This window comes from Polyodon spathula, chromosome 4, assembly GCF_017654505.1.
Source record: "Polyodon spathula isolate WHYD16114869_AA chromosome 4, ASM1765450v1, whole genome shotgun sequence".
Lineage (NCBI taxonomy): Eukaryota > Metazoa > Chordata > Actinopteri > Acipenseriformes > Polyodontidae > Polyodon > Polyodon spathula.
This window is the reverse complement of record NC_054537.1, coordinates 29,061,399-29,066,148: the sequence shown is the minus strand read 5'-3', so window position 1 is coordinate 29,066,148 and position 4,750 is coordinate 29,061,399.

Sequence of the window (4,750 nt, the reverse complement as noted above, 5' to 3'; positions counted from 1 at the left end):
CCTATGTAGGGTTTCAATTCCAGCTCAGTCAATCACTACATGGGGTTTATTTTCAAAATAAAATGATGTTGCTGGCTATATATATATATATATATATATATATATATATATATATATATATATATATATATATATATATATACACACACACACACACACACACACACACACTGAATTCAGTTATTAGCCAAGCTAAGTAAAAAAATAAAGTTCTGAAATGCAAATGGGTTAGAATTTTAAGGGTAAAACATACCCCCCCCCCCCCCCCCCCCCAATGGCCCCGATTAATTTATCACTGAAATATTACCAAGTTCAGATATAATGTACATTTTTAAATGATTTTCATCTAGTACAGCCTTTCGTAGATTTTGCAAATTCACTACAATTTTCTGCTGATAAGGCTGTCACTTTATAACTTGTAAATGATGTTCTATTTTAAATTCAGTGGAGCGCTGCTACAGTCTTGCAACCCTAATGCAATGTGAAAGAGGTGTAGATTAATAACAAAAGAAATCCCTTTGTATAAATGATCTACAGAAAGCTACTTAACCTTCAATAATATTTGGAATGCACTTTTAAACAAAATGCATATAAACATACACATGTAGCTTCTTGATTCTGGATTAATGTATTTATTTTAGGTGTGACCCCATACCTACTGATTATTGAAAGCACACTGATAGGTCTCAAAGATCTGAGGTGAGCTAACTGACAAACTTACAGCACAGGAGACGCACTATACCATACATCTGTGTGCAAATTGTCTTGGATGTAAATATACAGCCTTGTGTAACTAGACTACAATTTCTCAGTGGTTTGTCTACCTTATATTCAACCAACACCCCACGGCAACTGTCAGAATATTGCGTTGCAGCCTGAAAGACGATAAGTAGGTTTGAAACCCATCTGTAGCACTCAGCAGCCATTTACAAAAAAAATTTACTTTTTGGTACTGCTAAGTTACTAATAGTACTACTGTTATTCCACGAATGTGCCCATTATCAAAGACTAATAGCAATACCAAGTTTATTAGGAAGTACTGTAATGCTACTGCATTTACTACTTGATGTTGTCAAACAGCCAGTAACTTCATTTGTGTTTAATTTTCTCCAAACCTGGCTTGATAACCCTCTTGCTAATTAACGTACAAACATGAAAACAAAATATAAACATAAATAAATAAACAAATAAATTGCTATAGAGTTCAGATCCTAACTAAATGCATCAAAATCCCAACATGTTCACCATGTTGTACTGTGCTATGCTTCTTTAACTAGGAGAACTGGACGAACAAGCATAAGCTATCAGAAGAACAACCAAAAACAATCAATTTTTTATTATCAGTCGAAATGATAGAGTAGCACTGCAGGAGGAAGGAAGCTTGTATGCCTGCAAAGGTGTCTTTTCTCGTAGATATTATAAAGGAATTCTATGTTAGTGTAAATCTGAACCATAATAGGACACTGCATCCGAAGTAGAAAACAAAGGTCCATGAATACGACGGGGTTGCACTGCATATTTATACAACCTGATTGGTCCTCAGTGACTGCAAATGCCACAGACACAGCACATCTAATATTTAATATTGTTCGAGAGAAGAGACAAAAGAAGATTTCTTTACATGCAGCCTTACATAGATGCTCTGCCTCAGATCTTCTGACTCCTCTTGTCATACTTTCTATACTGAGAACAGGGGTCATTGATTACTGTTCTTTCCTTACATAGTGATATTGACAAGTGTGAATACAAAGCCTGTCAGTGTAAGTTTTCTGCTTGGTTAATGTCCACAGGATGCCTCTTTAGAGCAATTACAGTCCACACTTGCTGTTCTCACTAGATATTGTGAAAATAATTTTCTGGTACTGAATCCATGAGCTTCCTGGTAACGTTGTTTTTTTTTTGTTTTTGTTTTTACTGAATTTATTGACATACTTATCAGCCTAAGTAAATGCAATAAAAATAAAGTTCTGAAATGAGAATGGGTTATTCAAACCCAGAATGAAAAAGTACTTGTCTCAAATTGCCAACTTATTCTTGTTAGATCTTGATACCCCATTCAATAAATGCATTTATTTTTATATTAAATACTGATGACACCATATATCAATCACAAGTTTTTCATGCTGCAAGTGTTTCAGAGACAGGAGCTCTTGTTATAATCAGACCCAAATCAAGCACATTGTATTAACAAAAGTATATAGTACAGTAACAGTACCTTAAAAAATGTAAATACTGCTATTTATCTGCACATTCTAAGTAAGATAATCTAAGGGGTATGTCATACAAGCATTGGGATGCTTAATCTACTCACTGGCTTCTACTCAAATTATATTTGTAGATAATTATTATTTTTTATTATTTGTTTATTTAGCAAATCCCTTTATCCAAAGCAACTTAGAGACTAGGGTGTGTGAACTATGCATCAGCTACAGAGTCACTTACAAAAATGACTAATCTGTAAGACAAGGAGGTTAAGTGACTTGCTCAGGGTCACACAGTGAGTGATGAGTAAACTGGGATTTAAACTGGGGATCTTCTGGTTATAAGCCCTTTTCTTTAACCACTGGACCACATAGCCTCCTTGATATAGTAACAGAAGAGAATAGAACAGAGGGCATTATCAACACAAAATCACTAATGAGAAGGTTCTCAGTTTCTAATTACATTTTATATACATTACAAGGACTCTCAGGGGGGAATATTCACTCCTAATCTTTAGCCAGCTCAAGACCTGTTACCTGAAAGAGTAAAGCAACATGGCAGCTCTGTTCTTCTCAAGTTCAAGAGCCTGACTCCAAACACAGAGTAAGTACAACTTCTTGTTTAAATCTAACCAGAACATTACTTGTGCTCTTCATAAACCAGAGCATTGAGCATTGATTTTAATCATTCCATTTATGCTATGATTTCTATGTAAGTGTAACAAGGAAAAGGATGAGTGCAGACCAACAACCGCGCAAATCGCAAGAGAGGGTTTTAACAACTGCAGGCTTGTTTGAACAAATAGTTATGTAACCGCATCTCATGAGCAGGGGTAAGAGTATATGAAGGCATCAAACAACACTACCTGTTCTTCTTTTAACAGCGACGATCGACTGAAGTTATTTTAGGAGAATCTGAGTCACAGCACCAATGTAACAGGATAGAGGCTGTTCTCTAACTCAAACTATGCACTCCACAAGCATGTTTGCATGAGAAGTTATACAGCTCTCATCACACATATATGTTACATGGGCTTTAATGAGTCAGTTTAAAATGCATGTCTTCTTTTGTTGAAAGAAACAGTTGGTCACAGTGGCTCTCATACCATCTTCACAAACTGCTTTTGTTGTCCAATACAGTAAGTATATCTACTGTAACTACCTGCCACTTACCAGCTTGAGCAGACAGAAGTACCTAATTATCATTTTGATAACCTGCATAAATCAAACTGCAAGTTCAATGACAGCTTTTCCTCTTATGCATTCAACAAAAAGGGTTCAATGAAATACTATTCAAGTACAAGCTTATACTACTTAATCTCAGAGGACTGTGAGTGTTTAGCCAGTATATACTGTAGCTGAATAGTGGAATAGAGCAAGCAAAGCATTGTATTTAGCCACTTGGAACTGACAAATGTGCCTGTGTTTTATAGCCCTATGACTTTGTAAAAGCAAGTGTATTGAATTCTTACATTATGGGGTAGATGCTAAGGGTAGGGTCCTGCGTTTTACGTGACCTGTTTTTTTATTCAATTCTAATTCAACTGCTGTCCCCTAGATGTCCCTGTAGCCACTCCAGTTATAGTAATAAAACTCACAATTAAGAAATCAACACATTACACTTTGACTAATTAGAAAAATAAAAGCTAATTATGAGGAGTATAAATGGTAATTGAATAAACTGATGAGTTAAAAGAAAAATCGAGAGACCTAAACATGGAGTCAAAGACATCGCAATCAAAAAGCATTTCACTGAGCAAACGCAGGCAACAATATCCACCTGGTGTTCTGTACACCGATGGGTATAATTTATTTTGCACAACTTGCAATTTGTCTTTAGACCACACTCGAAAGTCAACAATAGACAAACATTTATCATCAGAAAAACACAGAAAACAAAAGGCTGAGATTGACAGCTATGAGACGGCATCCTCCAGTAAAAAATGTAAGGGGAACAAAAATTATGAATACCGAAGAGATGTTATTTGACAGAGGCATTTGTGTGTGCTAATATTCCCCTGGATAAAATTGATAATCCAAAAATACGTGCATTTCTGAACAAACATGTAACAAATGCGCAAGCAATTCCTACAGCAGGTCAACTGAGAAGGGAATATCTAAGTTCTGAGTTGCACAAGATGAAAATTGTACAACTGGTAAAGATGTCTGACTGTGGATCTGTAGTTACTGATGAGTCCACAAAAGATCAGTACGTTTTGCACATTTTGTTTGTTCTCCAAGGACTATCAAATACCTTCGAACTGAAAGTAATATTAGCCGATACAGTTAATCTGCACTATGTGAATAACTCATCGGTGGCACAGGGCATTGTGAAATGTTTAAAGGCATTTGAAGTTAATTTTAATAATGTGACTGGATTTGTCTCTGATAATGCCATGTACATCTCCAGAAATTTCTTTAAGATGTGAAAAGTTTAAATTCTCAACTGTCACTAATAGCGACGCAGGCCAAGGGTGGATCTGATTCAGTGGTTTGAAAGCCATGAAGTGAGAGTCCATCAAACATATAATAAAGCTGCAGAATTAATA